General features: G+C 43.7%; 1 protein-coding gene across 3 annotated transcripts in view; it reads left to right on the top strand.

Annotated features, from left to right (window-relative positions):
* Window positions 1–15,789, top strand: part of LRRC8B (leucine rich repeat containing 8 VRAC subunit B) — a 67,062-nt gene that overhangs the window by 28,227 nt on the left and 23,046 nt on the right. For all 3 annotated transcript variants that reach the window (XM_073593182.1, XM_073593183.1, XM_073593181.1), the window contains exon 2: window positions 15,187–15,299. The gene's annotated coding sequence lies outside the window, so the exon portion shown is untranslated. The remainder of the gene's footprint in view (window positions 1–15,186; window positions 15,300–15,789) is intronic.

The raw sequence follows: 15,789 nt of genomic DNA, 5'->3' as shown, positions 1-15,789 counted from the left end.
GAGGCAGGACTGGGCGTGACTGCGAACGGAGCCGAGCCTAGCCGAGTACACAGTACACTTGGCTCTGTCTATTTCGGGGGCGCTCATTCCCTCCTTCCCCTTCGAGGCAGCGGTTCGGCGTACAACACGCACCCACGATTTTCCCCTGATTTTAAGGGGAAAAAAGTGCGTGTTATACGCCGATAAATACGGTACTTAGTATATTCAGTGGCTAAGTGGTTGGCACTTTCGCTTGCCAGCACTAAGGTCCTCAGGTGAATCCCATCTGCAGCACTACCTCCCTGGAGTTTGCATGTTCTCCCTGTGCCTGCATGGGTTTCCTCCGGGTATTCCGGTTTTCTCCCACACTCCAAAGACATGCTGGTAGGTTAACTGGCTCCTGTCTAATCTGGCACTAGTAACAATATATATGTAAAATGTTGCGTAAATTGTTGGTGCTATGTAAATACCATATACACTCACCAGCCATTTTTATTAGGTACACCTTGCTTGTACCGGGTTGGACCTCTTTTGCCTTCAGAACTGCCTTAATTCTTTGTGGCATAGATTCAACAAGGTGTTGGAAACATTCCTCAGAGATTTTGCTCCATATTGACATGATAGCATCACGCAGTTGCTGCAGATTTGTCGGCTGTACATCCATGATGTGAATCTTAGGTTCCACCACATCCCAAAGTGCTCTATTGGATTGAGATCTGGTGACTGTGGAGGCCATTGGAGTACAGTGACCTCATTGTCATATTCAAGAAACCAGTTTGAGATGGTTTGAGCTTTGTGACATGGTGCATTATCCTGCTGGAAGGAGCCATCAAAAGATGAGTATGCTGTAGTCATAAAGGGATGGACATGGGATGGACTTGGTTGTAACGAGTGGTTATTTGAGCTACTATTGCCTTTCTATCATCTCAAACCAGTCTGCCCATTCTCCCCTGACCTCTGACATCAACAAGGCATTTTTGTCCACACAGCCGCCACTCACTGGATATTTTCTCTTTTTTTGGACCATTCTCTGTAAACCCTAGAGATGGTTGTGTGTGAAAATCCCAGTAGATCAGCAGTTTTTGAAATAGTCAGACCAGCCCGTCTGGCACCAACAACCATGCCATGTTCAAAGTCACTTAAATCCCCTTTCTTTCCCATTCTGATGCTCGGTTTGAACTTCAGCAAGTTGTCTTCACCAAATCGACATGCCTAAAGATTCATTGAGATGCTGCCACGTGATTGGCTGATTAGGAATTTGTGTTACCAAGCAATTGAACCGGTGTACCCAATAAAGTGGCCGGTGAATGTGTGTGAGAGATTTTATATATATATATAGTGTGTGTGTGTGTGTGTGTGTGTGTGTGTGTGTGTGTGTATATATGTATATATATATATATATATATATATATATATATATATATATATATATATATATATATATATTATAATAAAATTTGTGTGTGTGTGTGTGTATAGCCATTTTCTAACCAGTGTGGTGATGTCACAGGAGACTCCTCTTTTTCTTCCTCTAATGTTGCTGGGCTTTCATCCAAGACTGAGCAGGCATATGTAATGATGTGTGAGCACTGCTGAATCCTGAAGTAAGGAAATGTGCAGAATGATAAAATGTTGTTCTGCCCTGAATAGGACCTTTGAAACTGGACCAAGAATGAAGTTGGGGACAATGCTGGAGCATGGAGAAGGCAGGTAGAAATCAGATTTCATGTGACATGCAGGACTTCATATATAAGACTAAGAACACACAATTGATCATAATGCTACAAAGAAAATAAATGGCTTATGTGGGCAACAATATCGTGTGCTTCAGATGAAATGATTGCTCACAAATGGTAATATTTCTCAGGGTGTCAAGGTTTTCTACAATCAGCCATCCATCTCTTGCCTATGAGGCAACAAATGACTTTCTGCATTTACAAATGGATTTCTTAAAGTGTTTGTTAAGGCATTATTAAAAGTCTATGCCAGCCCCTCTATTAGAGGCTGGCATAGCACACTGTGTATGTTGTATTTAAAAATGAGCGCTGTAAATACTGAATATCAGCTGTCTTCAGGACGGTCTCATCACTCGTGGCCACTTTCCAGCACTGATAGATGTCTTCTGTGGGAGGGGCCGTGATCTCCCTCTGATGTCAGAGGGAGATCACGTGGCCGCCCATCTCCTCCGCAGAAGCCACCCATCGGAGCTGGAAAGTGGCCGCAAGTCACGTGACAGGCCTGAAGACAGCTGATATTCAGTATTTACAGCGCTCATTTTTAAATACAACAGACACAGCGTGCTATGCCAGCCTCTAATAGAGAGTTTTTTCTATTTTTTATAATTTTATATTTTAATATTAAAATAATAGAGGCGGGGGGCGGGGCCTGAGACAGACAAACAGAGGGCGCTGACAGGGAGGAAGGAGGGGGGAGAGAGCAGAGAGCAGGCAGCCTATCACAGAAGGAGGCACTTTGACCACGGTGATCAGGGTGGAACTGCCCTGGTTATCGTGGTCTGTTTAGAGAGGGCATATAGGAAGTGGTAGGTTTAGGATTTTTTTTTTTTTTTTCAGTTTAGAGGGGGGCAGATTACATAGCGCAAGCGCTGTGCTGTGTAATCTGGTTTAAGGGACCAGAATCTAATTTTTTTTATTTTTGGGTTAATAAACGCTTTAAAGCGACTCTGTTTTTACAAAAAAGATTAAAAATTTAGTGGCTCCCTGCAGGAGGGGAGGTTGGAGGAACCACAGCACACAGCAGGAACTCATTATTCCACAACTTCCAGAAGTGTGTCAGATTCCGTATGATTTTCATCTAGAGATTTTTTTTCTTCATTTTTGGCACAGGCAGCAGTAGAGATGAGTATTTTTTTTGGTTTTCTTTCAGGGCCACTATATTTGGAATCTTTATTTTTTGAGTATCTTTAACTTAAACTAGCAATGCACATTTGTTTTAATTAACAAGAAAAAAAAGAAAGCACTTACCGACTGCAAGATTCACCCCATGTGGTCATGCACAGAAGAATTATTTTTTGATACTCATCACTGAAGTGGGAAGCAATGAGCTGCACCCTCTTTTTTTCAACCTGCCTACGTGGTGTCCACTGGGATCTGGATCATTGTAAGCAGTCTATAGCTTCCACTACATAAGCCCATGTGGCTGAATTCTAAATGAAATATACAAATAGATATATAAACAGTTTTACCTGTCAAAAAAATGTGTGATGTTCAGCCTCATATGACATTCTTTTTCCATCTACATTGATGTTTTAAGTTGGTACATTTTCCATCTGCACTCCATGAACCTTTTTTTTTTTTTTTTTCTTTTTTTTTTTTAAGCAAGGTTGTCTTGCCTTTAAAACAGCACAGACTAGAGTCTAAGACCCCTTTCACACTGGGGCGCTTTGCAGGCACTACAGCGCTAAAAATAGCACCTGCAAGTTGCCCTGAAAGAGCCGCTCCTCACACTCCAGTGTGAAAGCCAGAGGGATTTTACACTGAAGCGGTGTAAGTCCTGCTAGCAGCATCTTTGGAGCGGTGAAGGATCGGTGTGTATACCGCTCCTCCACCTCTCCTGCCCATTGAAATGAATGGGACAGCGCGGCTATACCACCGGCAAAACGCTGCTGTAGCAGCGCTTTGCGGTGGTTTTAACCCTTTCTCGGCCACTAGCAGGGGGGTAAAACCGCCTCGGTAGTGGCCAAATACTGCCGCTAAAACGACGATAAATCGGCGCTGAAAATAGTGAAGTTTTACCACCGGCGCCTGCACCACCCCAGTGTGAAAGGGGATTAAGTTTAGGAAACTATGTTTTTTAAAAAATATGCACAAGGTATATTGCCTACATTTAATGCAAAGTGTCTGTTGTGCCAGTGCTGGCTGTCATGGAAATCTGAAGTCCTCTGCCCCCGTCCTATACACCACAGCTGTAATCTTCTGGTGCTGTGAGGACTAATACCTGTGCTGGACTGCTCTTGATGAGTGCCCGTCACAGGTCCAGCACTGGTATTAACCCCCACAGCACCACAGCAAGATTACCACTGTGGGACATGGAAGGGGGGCAGAGAACTGCAGATTTTCACTATAAGACCTCATTCCCATGAGGCGGATCCACTCAGCAGGAGATCTCTCCGTTGATCTCCGCTGAGCTGGCGGATGACAGGTCCGTCTCTGCTCACTGAGCAGGGAGGGGCCTGTCAGAGCACTGCTGATTCCTATGGAGGGATCGGATGAAAACGGACAGCATATCCGTTTTCATCAGATCTTATCTGATCTGCCATTACGTATGCAGATGTAGGGCCATACGTCTGATTTTAGCGGATCGGATGTCAGCGGACATTGTCACCGCTGACATTCGCCGCTCCATAGACCTGCATAGAGCACCCGTTCAGGTCCACCTAAAAAACTGACAGGCGGACCTGAATGGTCCGTCCGTGTGAAAGAGGCCTTACAACCGACACTTCAGAATAAATGTAAGTAACATTCCTTGTGCTGATCTGATTTCTTTGCTAAACTTAGGCATTGAAGGCATTGTACACATTCAAATGTTTTTTGTTGTTTTAGGCTGGGTTCACACCTATGCAAATTGAATGCGGCTTAGACCGCATCCAATTCACATGACATTTTGAAATACGTTCATTTGAATGAGGCTGGTTCACATATGTGCGTTGCATTTGCACTCCGCATTGCCCAAAAAATGTGTGCGTTTTATGGGCGTTGCGGTGCGAATTGCAAGCACATTATCTTCTATGGGAACGCATCTGATTCGCAGATGCATTCCATTGTGAACAGGATAAAATCCTGATCTGATCCTGATCAAAAACTGACATGAAACGCTGAACAACTACTTTGTCAATTAGCTGTGAAAACGGAGCTTTAATTCGCACCACACATGTGTGAACCCAGCCTTAACTAGGTATAAGGCTAGGTTGACACATGTGCGGTGCAAATTGAAATTCCAGTTTCACAGCTAATTGACAAAGTAGTTGTTCATGGTTTCTGGTCAGTTTTTGGTCAGGATTGGATCAGGTCAGGTTTACATTGGGATCAGGCCAGGACTTTATCCTGTTCACAACTGAGGCTGGGTTCGCATATATGCGAATTGGATGCGTTTTTAACCACATCCAATTTGCATAACATGCAATTGTGACCAGCTTTCAATTGAGCCGGTTCACACTTGTCCTGGGCAGCTGCAGAGCGGTTTGAAAAAGTGTCCTGTGTGTTTTTGGGTCCAGTTCAGGTGCAAATTCAGGGAAAGATTTGCCCCTGAATCGCACCTGAACCGATGAACAGAAGCGCACTGGACTCTGGACTGCAAACCGCAGCCGGACATGTGTGAACCCAGCCTAAATGACATGTGCGATTCAGAAGTGTTCCCATAGAAATCATTGGGCCTGAATTTGCACCTGAACCGGACTGCACTGCTCAGAAAACAGACAGGACTCTTTTTAAATTCACACTGGATCCCCACTCCGGCTGCACCGGACATAGTGAACAGGCACAATAGAATTCAATGATCTTTCACATGTCATGTGAATTGGATGCGGTTCAGTGTGACCAAGAGACCCAGGGAGTGTGGAATATGTTGTTTCTTCACAGGAAGTGTCAGTTCTTAGACTACAGACAGAGGTCATGCATTAACCTATGCAGTGCCATGCCACATGCCTAGTGTTTGAAGGCAAACAGAGAATGCTGACAAGGGAATGTGAAGATTTACTCTACTGTATGCTGTGCGTACAGGGCAACAAATGACACCATGAGACTACATGGTCAATGCAGGTAAAAAAGATAAGGTGCGGGTAGATAGGTTTATAATGCCTTTAACCACTTCTCATCCCTAGGATGCACCCATATGTCTTTGGGTTTTAGTGGTTATACTGGGGTCATGACTCCGGTATCTTCTTTTTTTTTTTTTTTTTTCAGCTGGTGATTCTCTTCTCATGTAAAAGTAATCCAAACAGCTATACAGCAACTGGATTACATTTACATGTGACGGAAGGTGGTCCCTACTCCCGCTGCCTTCTCGGGCTCTCCCATTCCACTGATGAGTCCAGGAATGAAACTAGCAGTTTCACCAACTGATCATAGAGATGGAGGAACTGAAGTTCCCCGATCATCTCTATGGTCTATGAAACCAGAAGCGACAAACATTTTGTCACTTACGGTTTCAGTTTGTTGTATACAAGCTTTTACCGGTTTGTAACAGCTTCTGATCAAACCAATCTCCGTTTGATCAGATGCTTTTGAGGACAGAGGAGAGATCTGGGGTCTAAAAGTATATAGTAAGTAAAGATACCTGTCACTGCCCATGTTATCGCAGGGGATGATGTTCATCCCTTTGTGATAGCAATAAAGTTAAAAAGAGAAACCATAACTTTTTTTTTTTTTTTTAAATAAAATAAGTAAAATTTAAAAAAATTTAAAGCGACCTCTTGGTCCACATGCATATGTACAGTAAACGATGATCGCACCACGTATGTGAGGTATCGCTGCACACGTCATAGCGAGAGCATTTGTTCTAATACCGGACCTCCAGTGTAACTCTAAACTGGTAACCTGTAAAGGCTTTTAAAGTGTCGTCTATGTAGATTTTTAAATGTTGTAGTTTGTCCCCATTCTCCCATTCCATTTGTGTTAAGCCCAGGCCTTTGCTTTCAGAAAAGATATAATGTTTGTGTGTCTAATAAAAAAAAAAAAAAAGAAAAAAAAAAGATGTTTACATGTATGAGAGAAGTATCAGAATTGGCTTGGGAAGCTTGTGGTTAAAGCTGAATTTCAAGCACAGCGGGGAAGAGTTAGAAGCTTTGTTTTTATTTATTTTTTTGTTTTCTTTTTTTTTTTTGTTTTTTTTTTTTTATTGCTGTTGGTGTCGTAATCACCAGGGAAATTTCCCCTCATTTAGGCTACTTTCACAATGGGGCGGGTGGGCGCCGGTGGTAAAGCGGCGCTATATTTAGCGCCGCTTTACCGTCGTTTTAGCGGCGCTATTCGTCTGCTAGCGGGGCGGTTTTAACCCCTACTAGCAGCCGAAAAAGGGTTAAAACTGCTATAGCGCTGCAAAGATGCAGCTTGCAGGACTTTTTTGACCGTCCTGCAAGCGCACCGCCTCTTTACAGGCGCTATATTTTTAGCGCTGTAGCGCCTGTAAAGCACCTCAGTGTGAAAGTAGCCTTACTGTCCCTTAGAAGGGTAAAACATTAGAGGGATTTTCTTTTCTTTTCTTTTTTTTCTTTGGGAAAAAAAGCAGCCTGGGTATTTAGTATCCACAAAAAGTATACAAATCCAATTAGATACAATTGATGTGACCTCTGCAATCTGCTGTCCATGTTCGCTCCATTCACACTGAATTCTTTCTTCAGTAAACCTATTAATATATGGAGAAACATTGACATATTATTGTAAGGTAAGGGTTAGCTATGAAGAGATCAGGATTTGTGGCCTATATATAAATCTATCATCCAGTATGTAGCATTCACTGATCCTGTATAAAGCAGCTTGTCAGGCTACTGCAGGATTGCTATAAACATTTGTTTTCCACAGACAAAACACTGAGACATCTTTCCCGTGGGATCATTTCGATTGTTTCCATGTTTCATCTCTTCCCAGAGCATCTTGGCTCACACAAATCTGAAATGTATCTGTGATATTATCCAGAAGGACGCAGCAGTATCTTTCTGGCTCAGAGGAATGCAGAACTGATTGGTCAGAACCTGTTTTCTAGAAAAGGTCTGGCAAAAGTTTTTCTCTGATAAATCTGATGACATTTTTTTTTGTGGACTGATAAAGATGTAAATCTGTAGGTGTTTTTGTGGACTGCTGAGGGCCTGTTCGCACTATATTACGTATTGGGACACCCGCTTTTACACGCACAAGAACTTTAATGGGATCTCAGTCTTAGTCCGTAGGGTTCAATTATGAGTTGGCCCACCCTTTGCAGCTATAACAGCTTCAACTCTTCTGAAAAGGCTTTCCACAAGGTTTAGAAGTGTGTCTATGGGAATGTTGGACCATTCTTCCAGAAGCGCATTTGTGAGGTCAGGCACTGATGTGGACAAGAAGGCCTGGGTTGCAGTCTCCCCCCTAATTCATCCCAAAGGTATTCTATCGGGTTGAGGTCAGGACTCTGTGCAGGCCAGTCAAGTTCCTCCACCCCAAACGCGCTCATCCATGTCTTTATGGACCTTATTTGTGCACTGGTGTACAGTCATGTTGGAATAGGATATATACAAGTAAAAGCAACACTCTAATACCTCAGTAGTAACCATGTATAAACCATAATAGTCCAAACAGGTATAGATGAGTAGTGGGTCCATGTGTCAGGGCTGCCACCAATGGAGACCCGAAGCCAATTCCAGTGAACCTGAGAGAAAACAAGGAAAGGGGTGCCTCTGAGTGTATAAGTAAAACACTTCAATAGTTAAAACAATATCAACGTACATGGGAGAAGGTATGGTAGAGTACATCTTTGGGCTGAGTAGTATCCAGGACCAGGATGGGTGACCAGGTCACAGTAGTTCCACTTCTCATTGGCAGTGAAAAGTTGAAGTTGTTAGATCTGCAAAAGGTGGGCCAACTCAATATTGAACCCTACAGACTAAGACTGGGATGCCATTAAAGTTCATGTGCGTGTAAAGGCAGGCGTCCCAATACTTTTGGTAATATAGTGTACATTGGACCACACTGGGCTGCCTTGCCCAAATGCAGTACCAACTCACAGACCAGACAAACTGCCTTATGACCTATTTGTTCCATTCATGGCATTTTTGCAATAAAAAAAAAAGTAGGACATGGATTACTTTTTCTTTCACCAGTCTGTGGTGATGCACTAAAGATAAATAAAATGTCATTTTGACATATCAATAAAGTTGGGTAAAAAAAGTAACACAGCAAATCTATCTCCCTGCTCACAGGGCACAGCACCTGGATGTGTGTTGTAGCTCAGTGCTTGTGTGTAGCACTAAAAGACATAGTTCACCTTAACCCAAAAAAATGCCTATGCAGATAAGGGGCATCTGTAGATAAAAACAAACTGTGCAGCTTTGACCAAAGTGGAATAAAGGTGAACTATACTGTCAAACTATGAGGTAAATGTTACATTATCAAATGACCTGAAAATATTAGCATAATGCTTCAGTTGAGGATTTGCACCCAAAATACATTTCTTTATGGGCAAAGTGGCGGGAGATTTTAATTCTGAGAAAACCTGTCATAAGACAAACGTGGAGGCTGAAGATTCCAGCTGAAAATGCTATTTGCTCGACTGTGATTAGGAGAATACTTGCACTTTAAGGCCCCTTTCACACTGGGGTGGGGGCGGCATCGGCAGTAAAACGTCGATATTTTTAGCGCCGCTTTACCGTTGTTTTAGCGGCGGTATTCGGCCGCTAGCAGGGCGGTTTTACCCCCCTGCTAGCAGCCGAGAAAGGGTTAAAACCACCGCAAAGCGCTGCTGCAGCAGTGCTATGCCGGCGGTATAGCCGCGCTGCCCCTTTGATTTCAATGGGCAGGAGCGGTGTATACACCGCTCCTTCACCGCTCCAAAGATGCTGCTAGCAGGACTTTTTTTACCATCCTGCCAGCGCACCGCTCCAGTGTGAAAGCCCTCGGGGTGGTATTTGATCATCTCTGCGGTTTTTATTTTTTGCGCTATAAACAAAAAAGAGCGTCAATTTTGAAAAAAACACAATATTTTGTACTTTTTGCAATAATAAATTTCCCTATTTTTTTTTTTTTTTTTTAAAGCTTTTTTTTCTCAGTTTAGGCCGTTATGCATTCTTCTACATATTTTTGGTAATAAAAATTGCAATAAGCGTATATTGATTGGCTTGCGCAAAAGTTATAGCGTCTACAAAATAGGGAATAGATTTATAGCATTTTTCTTATTAATTTTTTTTTTACTAGTAATGGCAGTGATCTGCAATCTTTATCTTGACTGCGACATTATGGCGGACACATCAGACAATTTTGACACATTTTTGGGACCATTGGCATTTATACAGCGATCAGTGCTATAAAAATGCATTGATTACTGTAAAAATGTCACTGGCAGTGAAGGGATTAACACTAGGGGGCGATCAAGGGCGATCAGGTTGTTCCCTGCTACATGTTCTAACTGAAGGCGGATGGAACTTGCTAGGGGAAGAGAGAGATCGGTGTTCAAACTTTGTATGAACACACAATCTCTCTCTTTTCCCCTCAGAGAACCGGGATCTCTGTGTTTACACACAGAGATTCCGTTCTCGCTGTGTCACGATCGCGGGAGCGAGCAGTGGGCGCCCTTAGTGGCCACAAAAAGAAGCAACGTAACATGACGACGATTCGCGCAGCCAAGCCATGTTGCCGCAGTACAACTGCGGCGGCTGGTCGGCAAGCGGTTAAGAGCTATGGGTGGAAGTGACGTTTGACATCGCTTCCGCCCTTCCATTCCATGGAGCCGAGCAGGGGCCATCTTCCCCTCAGTCGGGAGCCAGGCATCAATGGGAGAGGACGCGATCGCCTCCACTGCTACCGCCAGGTCCGGTAAGCGGCGGAGACGACCGTAGCGCAGTGGGAGGGGGTGGGGAATCAGCGGAGACCACTTTTATCTGAAAGAGAAAAGCACGCCTTTCCTGAAAATAATGGGGTTATGGCAGCAGATAGCTGCTGCCATAACCCCAGTATTTAGCATCAACCTACCGATGTACGGTACGGCGATTTGCGTGAAGTGGTTAAAATGAATCCAATTCCCATATATGAACCGGGTATTAAGGTATTAGTTTTAGTATTAAATCATTTGCACAAGTACAGGTACAAATGCTCTGTATCGACACCATTACTGGTATCAGTGTAACGCTAGTTAAAATATGCAGTCTGTTCAGTGACTGCAGAACAGAAACTGGGAAAACACTTTTCTCTTGCCTCTATCTAGCAGACTGACTACATCATTCTCTCAGACTGCATCTCTTGGTCCTAGGTAAAGTTACATGGCAATGTATTTTTTATAAGATTGTTAATGTATATTGTAACTGTGATAGACTCACCCAGGACAGAGGCTTTTGGAGGGGACTGAATGCTAGCCTCTTGCCTACTGACTATGGGCCCTGGCATTTGAGGGGGCTACAAGCATTTAGGAAGATGTTCTGTTATGTAATGCAAAAGGACGTTATTAAAAATGCCATGATAGTCTCTGCCAGTGTGGGACTCAGCAGATGCTGATGTCATCAGCAAGCCACCTGTCTGGGGCCCCCTACCATAATGTGTTTATTGTAAGTAGGTCTGCTATTGTCTGAAGGAGTTCTGTGTTTATAATTATGATAATGTGTATTGTGTCTTCTGAGCAGTAAGACGGCACGTCTGACCTGAAAGGTCAGACCTCTGAGTCACCCAGGCTGGTTAAATGACTAGTTAATTAGCTTGTGTTAATTTATGTTTCTGGTTACAGTTTGTTAGGGTAATATGATCATGAGGGGGAACCACCTTCTCCAGTGTATAAAAACCTGCATTCTTGTTCAAATAAACAGTTCCAGCTTTTCAGCTAAACAAGTCCTGCCTAGTTATTGGTTGTAATATGCGGTTATAATACAGTATCTAATATCTATATTCAAACTGAAGGAATCGGTATATGGCGGAAGTACTCAAGCGCAGTGTGGGACGTTCCGTTACAGTAACTTGCCATGAATTTATTCATGTAGAATTGTAAAGTTAAAGAGACCCTGTCACACAGGTAACAGGGTTGAGCGAAGTACTTACCTGTACAGCAAAAATAAATAGTTTGCCTCTCCTGCTACTTGTGTTGCTCAACTCCTGTTCATTGCTGAGAAAAGGATCTTCTAAGTCGGCTGTTTAACCACTTCCCGCCCGGCCTATAGCGGATTGACGTCCGGGAAGTGGTTCCGTTATCCTGACTGGGCGTCATATGACGTCCAGCAGGATAACATGCCGCCGCCTGCCCGCGTGGGCGCTAATCACGGCGATCGGTGGAGCGGTGTGTCAGTCTGACACACCGCTCCACTGATCTTGGTAAAGAGCCTCCGGCGGAGACTCTTTACCACGTGATCAGCCGTGTCCAATCACGGCTGATCACGATGTCAATAGGAAGAGCCGTTGATCGGCTTTTCCTCACTTGCGTCTGACAGACGCGAGTAGAGGAGAGCCGATCGGCGGCTCTCCTGACAGGGGGGGTCTGTGCTGATTGTTTGTCAGCGCAGCCCCCCCTCAGATGACCACACTGGACCACCAGGGATCGCCACTAGGACCACCAGGGAAGGGGCAACATGTGGATGGCCAGGTATGTACCCCATGGCCATCCACATGTGCCCAAAGTGCCCAGTCAGTGCCCAATCTGTGCCAATCAGTGCCCACAAATGGGCACTGATTGGCACCATAATATTGCCTAGATGCCCTGCAATGCCAACCTTAGGAGCATCAGTGCCACCCATCAGTGTCCATTGGTGCCACCTGTCAGTGCCCATCCATGCCCATCAGTGCCCACCTATCAGTGCCCATCAATGCCCATCCATGCCACCTATCAGTGCCACCCATAAGTACCCATCAGTGCCACCCATAAGTACCCATCAATGCCACCTATGAGTGCCCATCAGTGCCGCCAATGAGTGCCCATCGGTGCCACCTATGAGTGCCCATCAGTGCCGCATACCAGTGCCACCTATTAGTGCCCATCATCAGTGCCCGTCAGTGCCACCTCATCGGTGCCCATCAGTGCCGCCGTATCAGTGCCCGTCAGTGCAGCCATATCAGTGCCCATCATTGAAGAAGAAAATGTACTTATTTACAAAAAATTTTAACAGAAAGCAAAAAATAAAAACCGCAGGTGATCAAATACCACCAAAAGAAAGCTCTACTTGTGGGAACAAAATGATAAAAAAATTGTTTGAGTACAGTGTAGCACGACCGCACAATTGTCCTTCAAATTGTGACAGCGCTGAAATCTGAAAATTGGCCTGGGCAGGAAGGTGTCTAAGTGCCTGGTATTGAAGTGGTTAACCAACACTTCCGGGAGTGTCGATCACCTCGGTCCCCTGCCATTTTCACTAGTTCTTTTTCCTGACCTCCATGTCACTTCGGAGTTGAGAAGGTCAGAGAGAGGAACAATTGAGAGTTGTGGGGGACACAAGGCATCGACACTTCCAAAGTGTCGGTTTCCCAGCAGCCAAGAGGGGTTCAGTGTCACAGGCAGCAGAGAAGGTAAGTATTCTCTTTACAAGTATGGGCACTGTTCAACCCTCTTACTTATATGATATGGTCTCTTTATAGCTGAACTTCGGGATAAGCAAATATTGTCTAAACACAAGAGTCATTTTTACCTTTACTTGAATCTTGGTGTGCTTTGTGTATTTCTTCCAGATGTGTAGTAATCCAATGTGAAACTTTGCCTTTATGTAGGAGCTTCATGTAATAAAGCCCAATCCCTGCTGCTCTTACTCCTTGTGCAGAGTGACTGGTCTTGTATCCACTCCATCCTGTAGTTTTATGCAGGGAGCCTGTAGTGGATGGACCTGCTGACTATGTACAGCATTGTGATGATTTCACTTCTACTTTTACAATCTAATATCTGTGTTTGCAAATGCATTTGATGCACACAGAGTTGATGGCTATGATGTGGCTATTGAGGAATATATTTAAATGAATGTTTTAATGCACAGAGTCCAGCTTTCACCACTTGGTGACCAGCCACCCACAATGTACTGTGGGTGAGTGGCTGCAGTAAGCAAAACAATGTACCCGTATGTCGCTGCCTACTACCGGGTTTAACCTCCCCCCCCCCGCCTGTCACTCACTGTGATTGTACACAGCGGGAGCCTGCCTGCAAGTCTCGGCCAATGATTCACGGCCGGAACCTGCTGATCCGCTGTGTGCAATCACAGCCCTGTGTTGGTAAACAATACGGAGCTCTGTACAGAGGGAGCGATCTGTCAGTTTCTCATCCCTGCAAAGGGATGAGAGACTGAGAGATCTCATAATAAAAGCAGCACACTTTACACATAGTTAGGCACATATTTAACCCCTTGATCGCCCTAGAGGTTAACCCCTCCGTAGCCAGTGTCATTAGTACAGTGACACTACAAAATTCTGGATGGACCCTCAGCACACTGCTACACCCTTCCAAGCAAACTATGCAATGAAAAACAGGGATATTTATTTAACATATATTGCAATACATGTTTAAGCTGACCAACTGCATCAAATTAATCCCTCTTCTGGCCAGTTCTACACTGCCTTGCCACTGCAAATGCTAAGGTGGACACCATGCCAACATGGGGCATAAAGACCCAAGGTGGGGGAGAGCTACAAGGTTCAGATCAGGTCACTGACCTGTACAGTGACAGTGCATATTATTATTGTTACTGATCACTGTATTAATGTCAGTGGCAGTTGGTCATTTTCCCCCAGCATAAGTGTCAGATTGCCCACCGCGCTATCGCAGTCCCATTATAAGTTGCTGATCACCACCATTAGTATTAGTAAATTCCAATATATATACCATAGATGCAGTAGACGCTATAACTTTCACTCAAACCAATTAATAGACATGTTGCAAAATACATTTTGGCCCAAATTTATGAAGAAATTAGATTTTTATTTTGTTATTATTATTGGATATGTTTTATAGCAGAAAGTAAAAAATATTGGGTTTTTAAAAAAAATATTTTGGTCTTTTTTAGTTTGTATTAAAAAAAAAAAAAAACCCAGTGATGATCAAATACCACCAAAAGAAAGTTCTATTTGTGGCGGTAAAAACCTATGATAAAAATGTTGTTTGGGTACAGCTTTGAATGACTACTCAATTATCAGTTAGATTAGGGCAGTGCAAAAAAATGGCCTGGTCATGAAGGAGGTAAAATCTTCAGGAGCGCAAGCAGTTAATGAATGATCCTCTTTAACGGTATGAGCACCCTAAAAAAAGGCAGCTTTCACCGTCATTGCTAAAAGCCTGCCATCTATTTTTCACTGTTATCTAAATGCTCCTGAAAGAACAGTCATTTCAGTACAGGTTTCCTAAGAGAGTTGCTAAATGTGGTCATTAAGACGTTTGTGTACAGCACTTTGTGCGTCAGAAAACATTTTGTGATTGCACTTCTCTACAATTATAGGAGCCTGGAGAGACCTGGAACACTCGCCAATCCCTTTTCTGTATTTCCTAATTGCTTTGTGTCTGAAAAACTACACATTTTGTTCCGTGTTACAACAGTTTTCGTTTTTTTCCCTTCAGGAGGATAAAGATGGCACCAGAATGAACGCAGAGATGAAGAGGCTGAGGCTGTTTAAACGATGCAGACCCCCTGACTGAAGACTATTCATTCCGCTTCTGACTGCAGCATACAGGTAGGTGTATTCACATCAGGTTATTATAAAGACTAAGGAAAAGACACAGCTGAGCCTACATAGAGCGGACATGTCTGCCGGATTGTCGTGTAATGACTTTCCTCCTGAACGAACACAACTGTATGCTGAGGACAGCTGTGACCAAAGCACAGTGGCATGAGTAAATGTAAGTTATCTACAGTTGGGCACTTCACATGCTTCATAGGACTAAATAAATCGAAGTTAAAGTGTTATTATTATTTATTTATTACAGGTATTTATATAGTGCTGACAGCTTAAGCAGGACTTTTACATATTGTACATTCACGTCAGTCCTTGCCTTCAAGGAGCTTGCAATCTAAGGTCCCGAACTCACATGCATATACAGTATACACATACTAGAGCTGAATTAGACATGGGCCTATTAAACTAGCTACATGTCTTTGGAGTGAGAGGAAACCCACACAGGTACAGGGAATACAAACCTCATTCAGATAGTTTCCTGACTCTG

This window comes from Aquarana catesbeiana, linkage group LG07 (genome assembly GCF_042186555.1).
Source record: "Aquarana catesbeiana isolate 2022-GZ linkage group LG07, ASM4218655v1, whole genome shotgun sequence".
NCBI lineage: Eukaryota > Metazoa > Chordata > Amphibia > Anura > Ranidae > Aquarana > Aquarana catesbeiana.
Note: the sequence above shows the minus strand (reverse complement) of the source record. Positions and strands in the feature narration are given on the sequence as shown.